General features: G+C 45.6%; 1 pseudogene across 1 annotated transcript in view; it reads right to left on the reverse strand.

Moving 5' to 3' along the window:
* The window catches only part of LOC146007593 (tyrosinase-like), a 72,826-nt pseudogene extending 65,053 nt beyond the window's left edge, over window positions 1–7,773 (reverse strand). The window contains exon 1 of the transcript XR_014444364.1: window positions 6,959–7,773. The product of XR_014444364.1 is annotated as a tyrosinase-like (transcript). The remainder of the gene's footprint in view (window positions 1–6,958) is intronic.
* Window positions 7,774–10,471: the final 2,698 nt, after the last annotated feature.

Raw genomic sequence — 10,471 nt, forward strand, 5'->3', positions numbered from 1 at the left:
GCCGCTGAGATTCATTAAGGCGGAGAAACGCCTTGAGGGAATAACGGGGACCTTTTGTTTGGCAGCTATCATTTACAGAACCGGTGGACCTTCTTGGATATGACCGCAAGTATCTGGAAAGCACCAGCGGTCGGAGAGTGACGCCGGGGTCTGACAGCCCTCCCCCCACCCTGCATCTGGAACGCTATAAGTATTACATCTATTATACCATGTGCACATAGGTGGGACTGGACTGCATTACTAATCAAGTTACTAACCATTTTAACAAAGTTATATGTGATCACTGAAGAGAACTGAACCCTCCAAATACTTATGCATGCATGCAACTAATTATGCTTTACTAACCAGCTGAAGGGGATTTCGGATCTTTTTTGATACTTACCATAGTATTGCTAGCTGCTAATATTGTTGATTTTTAGTTATATATTTTAATAGTGTCAATGTTTACATTTTAAATAAATTAGGAATTGATTTTGCACAGCGCTGCCTCCATTATTTTTTTGTATTTGTCTCCAATTCTCTAAGGGGTTTGGTATTCCCCTTAATTAGAGACAGCTGCAGTGCACAATCCCATAATCTGCGCTCAGAACCCTTCTTTTGTTTGCTCATAAAATAAACATCTGACGAGGAGACCTTTTCCTTTTTGCGCCTTTGAAGAGTATTCACCGACCTTTTACATACAGATAACTTATAGGAGCAAAATGACAGTCATTGGCAAATGCACAAAGGTCATTCAGACAAAATCGGTCAGATCTTCAGGGGACACTAGCGAATGGGGCAGGATACAAGGGATTGCATACATACAGATAGTGGTAGATGCTCAATTAGTTCAGTAGCATTTCCCAGGTGCATGAGGGAGGGGTTAAATACTGGGTAAGTAAAACAAGACATTTTTTCCCTCAACACACTGAGCAATGCTAGTAACCAATCTAGAACACTACATGATAATAGAATTCAGAGATATTGGTTACATATACCTGCGCAGGTGTATTCTATGCCCCCAAGCCACGTCAAGGCTTCTCTGTATATTGGGGGTCCCTAGCGCTATATCTAGGTGCAGGGTGCGGCACCCCAAAAAACCATCATAAGCTGGGAAGCCCAGTGCGGCATGCCAGTGATATACTAAGTGTTAATAATTAGTGATAGGAAGCCGAAGCTATATAAAAAGAGAGAGATAAATGAATGTAATTAAAATAGGATAGAGATAGTGTTAGTGAGGGAAAAGTGTTAATAGAATGTATGGGCATGCCGCACTAAAGCCACCCAGCCCATCCAGTCCAGGAGCACCGCACCCCACACCACCGTTACCCTAAATTGGGCCTACGATTAACCAGCAAGGAGCCACATGATAATGGCTCCTTACTTGATATATCCAAACTAAGGCCCTTATTCTGATCGGTGCGGATATTCCCGCATTCTTACGGTGCGGTCCGCACGCCACGGTGTTTTGCCGCGTGCGGCCATCGTCCGTAGAAACGCCCACGTGTCCTCCGCATTCGGACGGACTCACTCTTTAAGAACAGGGCGTGTTTACGGACGACATACAAAGCATGCGTGTGCGGGAGAAACACTCCGATTCGGCACGGTATTACAGAGTATTACAGAGTATGCTCGGGAATACCGCATCCGAACGGGAGCCAAGCGGTGCTACCGCACGTAAGCGGAGTATTTACGCCAAACAACCCACTATGAAGTATCTTCTGCTATACATCACATGACCCACTTATTCAATTACCTATCCTCATAAAAAACTGCTTATTTGGAACATGTCGAATACACATGTGTATTGCTAGTATTAATATTCTGTCATGTCCATTGTTAGCAGTTTGAAAGTGTCTGACAAGTACAGCATATGTGGGTGTTTAGTACGGGTTCCTTGAAGCAGCAATGGTTTCAATTAAAGCACTGACAAGCGTCCTATTAGTGAGTAATGAGTAAAGGAGTAGATTCTATTGGGTTCAGGTGTTAATGGTTGTAGTCATTAGGCGTACGTTCGCCTACCGCATGAACGAGTGGTGTCCGCAAAGCAATAGTACACTTGTGGACACCGCACATTTCTGGCCTTTTTGATCGCGTGCATTCGGAGTGGTTTCCGAATGTACGCCCCCCAACATAAGTGTACTCCCCCGTGTCCGCCCATGTTTCCGCCCCGTTTTGCCCACTTTGAAACTACGCCCATGTGTCATTCCGCATGACGCCCATAATACGCCCCTATTTCCCGAATGATAGCGGTGAACAGTTCTGGACGGGATCTGGCCGAACTGGTACCGAGTCAAGGCGTGGCACATGCGCGTTGCGTTCTCCACGCATGCGCAGACGCCGTAAACACGCGATCCGAAAGTATGCGGTAAAGTCCGCGTCAATCAGAATAAGGGCCTAAGAGCTACCTACCTTGGAGCAACCCCTGACTACTCCATGTGGCATATCAGGACCCACATCTCCTCCTAATATGGGCTCCCTTCTGCCTCTAACAACATACATACAGATAGTGGTAGATGCTCAATTAGTTCAGTAGCATTTCCCAGGTGCATGAGGGAGGGGTTAAATACTGGGTAAGTAAAACAAGACATTTTTTCCCTCAACACACTGAGCAATGCTAGTAACCAATCTAGAACACTACATGATAATAGAATTCAGAGATATTGGTTACATATACCTGCGCAGGTGTATTCTATGCCCCCAAGCCGCGTCAAGGCTTCTCTGTATATTGGGGGTCCCTAGCGCTATATCTAGGTGCAGGGTGCGGCACCCCAAAAAACCATCATAAGCTGGGAAGCCCAGCGCGGCATGCCAGTGATATCCTAAGTGTTAATCATTAGTGATAGGAAGCCGAAGCTATATAAAAAGAGAGAGATAAATGAATGTAATTAAAATAGGATAGAGATAGTGTTAGTGAGGGAAAAGTGTTAATAGAATGTATGGGCATGCCGCACTAAAGCCACCCAGCCCATCCAGTCCAGGAGCACCGCACCCCACACCACCGTTACCCTAAATTGGGCCTACGATTAACCAGCAAGGAGCCACATGATAATGGCTCCTTACTTGATATATCCAAACTAAGAGCTACCTACCTTGGAGCAACCCCTGACTACTCCATGTGGCATATCAGGACCCACATCTCCTCCTAATATGGGCTACCTTCTGCCTCTAACAACATACATACAGATAGTGGTAGATGCTCAATTAGTTCAGTAGCATTTCCCAGGTGCATGAGGGAGGGGTTAAATACTGGGTAAGTAAAACAAGACATTTTTTCCCTCAGCACACTGAGCAATGCTAGTAACCAATCTAGAACACTACATGATAATAGAATTCAGAGATATTGGTTACATATACCTGCGCAGGTGTATGCTAAGCCCCCGTGATCTCCTTTCTTACCGTGAGTTGTATCCATTGAGTATACAAAAAAAAAAAGTTTGAACACTAATACCAGTTTCCAAATATAATTTTTTTGAGAAATTAACATTCCTAAAACATCAACGTGGCCAAAATAGGTGTCATAAAATAAACATCTGACGAGGAGACCTTTTCCTTTTTGCGCCTTTGAAGAGTATTCACCGACCTTTTACATACAGATAACTTATAGGAGCAAAATGACAGTCATTGGAAAATGCACAAAGGTCATTCAGACAAAATCGGTCAGATCTTCAGGGGACACTAGCGAATGGGGCAGGATACAAGGGATTGCAGTCTGGAAGAATATAACATTGGGGACGGCAGTTTACCCTAGTGCTCCTCTCGTGTCTGTCAACCATAGAGCAACTGCAGTTCTCATGATTTGTAGGTACTCTCTCTTCCTGGCCCAGTGTGTAAGTGGTACATAGGATGCTGCATGTGACAAGATAGATAGATGAACGTGTAGATTTTATTTTTCTATGTGTATTTTAAGGTGACATTGTCTTTGTTGCACTACAAGGATAGTTTATAAAAATGGTATTTCAATAAAGTGGAGCTATAATCAGCTTACAGGCATTATTACACAAGTAGTATAATTGAATATACATAATCCATACCTCCCGACAAGACCCACTGCAGGGACTACATTTTATCCACCTGGACTCTAATTCAGGATTGCCATCACCTGTGTTGAAATTCCATTTATTGGTCAACCCAGGTGACACCAATCATATTAGGAAGTCCATTCTGGGTAGAAAGCATTTTATCCCTCCTGGAATGAGAACTGTTGGGAGGAATGTACTGTACAATATACTCTACCCCCCCCCCCCCCAGCATTTTAAATATTGCACCCCAAAAAAAGAAGAACAGTCGCTGTGAGCGACGCTGGCATTTTTAGCGGGTATTTTGAGGCTCTCACGGCAACTTTAGCACTCAAAGGGATAAGTGCCCCAGCCCCCACCAAGCCTTAATCCGGCCCTGAGTCCCATATATAAAGGAGCAGGCTACTCCATAAAATGAAGGACTCAGTACACAGCGATGCAGTTTTTTTTTAGTGCATTTAAAATAGCATTAACAAGCACTAGAGGAAGCCATATGAGAACAGGAACACTATACAGTGTAATGAACATGTATGACAACAGTCCCGGCCCCACTGTACACCCGTAGCACAATAGAGGACCTCATAACAGCCTAGACAGAAACACCCTTGGGCCATGTAGTCATTAGGTCGACAGGCCAAAGGTCAATGATATTTTTTTCATGATTTTTTTTTTTAACCGACTTGTTCAGCCTTTATCATTCCAGTGGGCATGAGAATATCAGAGGGAGAATGTGCACAAATTATTGAGACCACGGTACACTTATATACGGTGCCCATGTTGACATGGGACAAAAACATGAAATACGCATGTCAACATTTTTCATGTTGACCTTTTGCTTGGGTCAACCTTTTAACCATGTCGATTTAATGCACGTCGACCAATAGCGGTCAACCTTTTGACTGTCGACCTAATGTCCCATACCCAGTTATTCTGTAGCACAGAAGACACAACCGATGTGCATTACCCTGGATGTCGGTAATAGGTATTTTATTGTTGCACATCATCTTAGTAGCAGATTCTTCAGTGTTGCTTAGCGCAAGAGAAATAAAAGCTACCTGCTGTATGTAAGGTCTTCTGTTATGCCAGCGAATGTCGGGCTGCCCGTCCGCTCATCGCACCAATGGGTTCGCCCGCATTGCCTGCGAATGGAAACATCCATTCGCAGGCTAGGGGGAACCATCCGCATCATTGTGCAGGCATATCTACGGGACTCAGGTCACTTAGACATATGTGCACATCCGGTGATGTCAGCTGCGCTGCCCCCCCCCAGCGTCACCGGGCGATTTGCATGGGAACGGCCATGGGAGAAAATCGCCCAGCCCACCGCCTCCCGCAACTTTGGTTGCATGCGGTCGGCAAAAAAAAAACAACACAAATTTCGCTAGTTATACAATGAGCACAACATTAACTATTTCACAACTTCAGCTCTCCTGGGCCACTAACAGGGCATGTTTTCCAGATTTACTAGTTTGTGCACTGATGTAGTCATTACTGGCTGATGTTTTACATTTCACTGGTTATGTACCGAGGAGATCTGTAAAACATGCAATGACAGACTATCCTTTTTTATGAGTCCACATAAGCAATGTTGACCCAATGACCCATACTCCTGAGGACTGCAGTTGAGACACCCTAGTGTAGATTGCATATTACTGACAACATACCTCCCAACATTACCCTCTCCGGGAGGGACACATTGCTCTGTTCCTGGACTCCCCTGGTAAAGTAGGATTGCCATCACCTGTGGTGACACCTTTCTTAATCAATTACCTAGTTCCCCACAGGTGATGGCAATCCTACATTACCAGGGAAGTCCAGGAGCGGAGCATTGTGTTCCTCTCGGAGAGGGTCATGTTGGGCGCTATGCTCACAATCCTGCCTTCTGCATGGTTACAGAAATCAATGACCGTCACTAAAACCAGGAGTTTATTGGCTGAATTAATGACATGCGCTGCCACAGGAATAGCCCCAATACTTTAGCAGGTACCCCAGGATTAGGCTGCGGCTACAATAACTGAAGTCAACACTTGGGAGGGGGAAGGGCGATAAAGTAGCTACTTAATTATACATATTCTATGACAATAATTTGGTTATTAATAGGAAACTACTGTAGTTCTGTAAAAGTACAGAAAAAAAAAATCTACTTTTTACTTGTCTGAAATATTGTACAGTTACAGTAGAGGCCAGGTACTGCTCCATAGCAGCGAGTGAACTACAAGCCCCAGCATACAATACTGTACAGCAGTTGTCCTCAAGGCACACCAATAGTCCAGGTTTTGTGGCTATCCGGGGTTAGGCCCAGGTGACCTCATTTGTACCTCAGTCAGCTCTATTATATCATCTGTGAATAAGCAGGGGTAGTCATAAGGGTATGGGGTCATTGGATCGACCAACGAAGGTCGATATGGCTTAGATCGACACAAGAATTAGGTTGACATGTGTTTCGCTTTTTTGTCCTGAATGTTGACATGGACACCGTCAGTGTACCACTGCGCTCTTCATGCTTCAAGTATGGTGCGCCAATGCGCTCGGCACACTATTCTATTCTCCCGCCACGCCGTAGTGGGTGGTACGGCATGAAATACCGCCTGTCGGCACACGTCGGCTCAAAAATTAAAAGTGAACAACTCATGTCAACCATTTGGCTGTCGACCATCTCACTGTCAACCTAATGCTTGTGTCGGCATTCCAACTCTGTTGAGTATTTAATGCGTCGACCTAAGCCATGTCAACCTTCAGTGATGAACCAAAATGACCGTATCCCAGCCATAAAAGCTGGACTGTATGTGCTTTGAGGACCGCAGTTGAGAGCCATTGCTGTACAGAAAAGACTGGCAACCAGTAGCAATATTACTCTTGAGAAACTACAAGTCCCAGCATGCTGCTGCCTCTGAATTATACAGGAAACCTAAACACAATGTAATATGGGCTTATGTGGGGTAAGCGGATAATGGACTTACCTGCCAGGAGGAGAAGAACGATGCGGGGCTGAGGAGGACATTGCTGGTTGGGTGGGTCCCCCCAAAGAACTCATCGGTACAGACGTCACACTGCTGGGCATCTCTCCAGTCCCAGAAGGGGATGGTGAAGTCCTCATCCCCAGTGACCTTCTGAAGATGTTGTTCCCAAAGGAGCAGGTAGTATCTGTGCCAGGGCAGGAAGGCGGGTACTTCATGGGCAAAGTCAATGTTTGCCCATACCTGGTCTCCTTCCAGGAAGGCATCCTTGGAGGAGTAGTAATGTATCCATACAAACAGGTCATAGACATTGATGTCCGCAAAGAGGGGGTTGGTACCATTGCTCATCTGCTCATAGGTCCCAGTGGCAATGACATAGTCTGTACTGATGGTGCGCTTGGCCAGGTTGAGGTAGGCGATAAACTTGTCTTTCTCGGCAGTGCTCATCCTAAATATTTCCTTTCTCACCATCAGCTTCCTCACGGTGCAGTTCGGCCCGGTGTAGCCTAACTTGCAGTCCCCACAGTTGAAGCCCATGAAGTTGCCCAGAGAACGGCATGTCCGGTTGTAGAAGACAACGGGCCAGTTTTCTCGATCGTCAATCCCAGAAAAAGGAAACTGTGGACCCACAGAGGCGTTGGACAGGACCACATCCTGGCATGCCCCCCTCCCGGAGACCTCTCCACAAGGAGAACCATCTCCAGACCAGGCTGGGCAACACTCCCTGCCGAGCTGCATGCCCTGGGGAACTGCCCATAGGATGAGGGCAGTAATAACAGTAGGGTGCCAACTGCAAGAAGCATTATACGACCAGTCATGATGAGGTCCCTACTTCGACAACACCTCAGAGATCCAGCAAACACCAAGGAGAGAGGTTTCACTCCTCTCTCTCCACTTACTAATTGGGCTAATCATGTGTCCAGGCTTATATCACCACTGGTGCCTCACTAGAGGGAAGCAGACGCATGTTCCCACCCCTCATTATTAGCACTGATGGACACAGGAATGTGAGAAGACTTTTTTCTTTTCTTTTTGTATTTTTTTTTTTGTATATTTCTGTCTATCAACGAACCGGAAAACTTTTCTGCCAACTTTTAAAAGTGAAATCTTGTCACAACATTCATTATGCTTAAAGGGCTGTTTGTTTTTCTCATTAAAAAGGACAGGCGAATGTAATCACAGACAAATTAGATCAGGGCTTTAAGAGGAATGGAACTGATGGGTTTAATAAGGCACGGACACCATGTGATCCATCACAGGCTCTCCCATTCATAAAAAACAACTGAATTCTACAATACTTAACCCCTTCCCGACATTTGACGTACATTTACGTCATGGTCGGGATGTACTTCCCGACACATGGCATAAATGTACATCATGCCATTTAACTGCCACCGCGTCTATAGACGCGGTGACAGAGGGACGATGTCTGCTGTCCCTGACAGCAGACATCTTCCCTCATTGCCCAGGGGGGGCAGCGATGCCCCCGGCCATCGGCGATCGCTGTGATTGGCTGTTCAATGTGAACAGCCAATTACAGCGTTTTCTGTGTACCGGCGAATAACGTTTGCCGGTGACACAGGGATCGGTGGTGATTGGTGCTGTAAAGTACAGCACCAATCACCACCGGGTGTAAGGGTGTCACTGGTGGTCACCCCACCTCACCCCACCTGCCCCCAAAGGCAGTGATTGGTCCGTCGGACCGATGGACCAATCACAGCCATTTCACCTCAGATGAAATAACGGAGACAGCCCTGCAGCCGCCATTCCGGTCAGGAACAGCGTGCAGAGCGGTCTCCGTGCCCATCTGTGCCCTATACTGACCTGATCAGCGTTGGTGGCATCCGTGCTGCCAGCTCCTGGTGTGACTTCCTTGTGACTTCCTTGTGCTGCTGCTGCAGCAGCGTCATTGTGTCAGAGATTGTGTGCTATAATTTTGTATCTGCTGCCCCCTGCTGCCCCCGTTTTGTGCTGATCACTATAAACTAAGTGATCAGCACCTTTTTTAGGGTGCAGGCTTTTTTTTTTTTTTATATATATACCCTTTCAGGTTGCACCTGTTGTGTGCCTGCTGCCCCTCACTGCTAATCAGTGTTGCATCACTGATCAGCAGTTTTTTTTTTTGGAGAGTGCTGTGGGGTTTTTTTTTTTTTACACCCACGGTGCTTTTGTGGGTGTCCTGTGGCGGCTGAGCGCTGATCAGCGACGTACATCACTGAACAGCATTTTTGGCACAGGGTTGATCTAATTATTTTTTTTTTTGATCAAATTTCTGTTGCCTTTGACTCATCAGCAGTTTTTTTAAATTTTTTTTTTTTGGAGAGTGCTGTGGTTGTTTTTTTTTAAATTGTTTTTACACCCACGGTGCTTTTGTGGGTGTCCTGTGCGCGCTGAGCGCTGATCAGTGACGGACGTTACTGACCAACATCTGTGCTCAATTTTTGGCGCAGGAGCTTTTTTTTTTTCTTTTAAAACTTTTTTTTTCTTTTTAAACTTACACGTGTTAAAGCACTACATACACACTACATACCCCCCGTGTTGAAATAAAGTTTGTACCCCCCCTACACTATACACGTGTTGAAACACTACACTTAAAAATAATAAAAATGTCCCAATCATCGCAAAGACTGTTTTCAGCGGAGGAGGCATATGCCCTTCTTGCCACTGACACAGCCAGTGAAGTAAGCGATGAATTGGCATTTGTCTTAAGCTCCTCTTCCTCCTCTAGTGATGAGGGACCCCCTCAAAGACGCCCCCGTAGAGCAGCTGAGACCCCCCCCCAATGATTGATCTCGTATGGACCCCACCACCAGACAATTTTGAGGCCCAGGTTCCTGAGTTTTTGGCCAACCCAGGAATCCAATTTGATAGTACAGGCCTCAAAGAAATTGACTTTTTCAAAGTCCTTTTCTCTGATGATTTTATAAATTTAATGGTGGACCAAAGTAATTTATATGCCCAGCAGTTTATTGCCCAAAACCCCACGTCATCATTTGCTAGGTGGACCCCTGTAGATGCAGTAGAGATGATGACGTTTTGGGGTCTGGTGTTACATATGGGCATAGTTAAAAAGCCAGAAATTAGGCAATATTGGAGTACAGATGTTCTGTACAGCACCCCACTTCATCGTATGGCCATGACCCGGACTCGTTTTGAGACGATCCTTAAATTTTTGCATTACAACGATAATGCACAGTGCCCCTCCAGAGATGATCCCACCTTTGACCGGCTATTCAAAGTCAGGCCGGTCATTGATCATTTCAGCGCCAAATTTGCTGAGATGTACATCCCCCAAAAATTAATTTGTGTGGACGAGTCACTTATACATTTTAAAGGAAGGGTTAAATTCCGCCAGTACCTTCCCAATAAGAGGGCAAGGTATGGCATAAAAATGTATAAGCTGTGCGAAAGTACCTCAGGGTACACCCACAGGATTAGGGTATATGAAGGGAAGGACACAAGAATTGAACCGCCAGAATGCCCCCCCTCCCTCGTAGGTGTTAGTGGAAAGATTGT

This window comes from Crinia signifera, chromosome 6 (genome assembly GCF_055691185.1).
Source record: "Crinia signifera chromosome 6, ASM5569118v1, whole genome shotgun sequence".
NCBI lineage: Eukaryota > Metazoa > Chordata > Amphibia > Anura > Myobatrachidae > Crinia > Crinia signifera.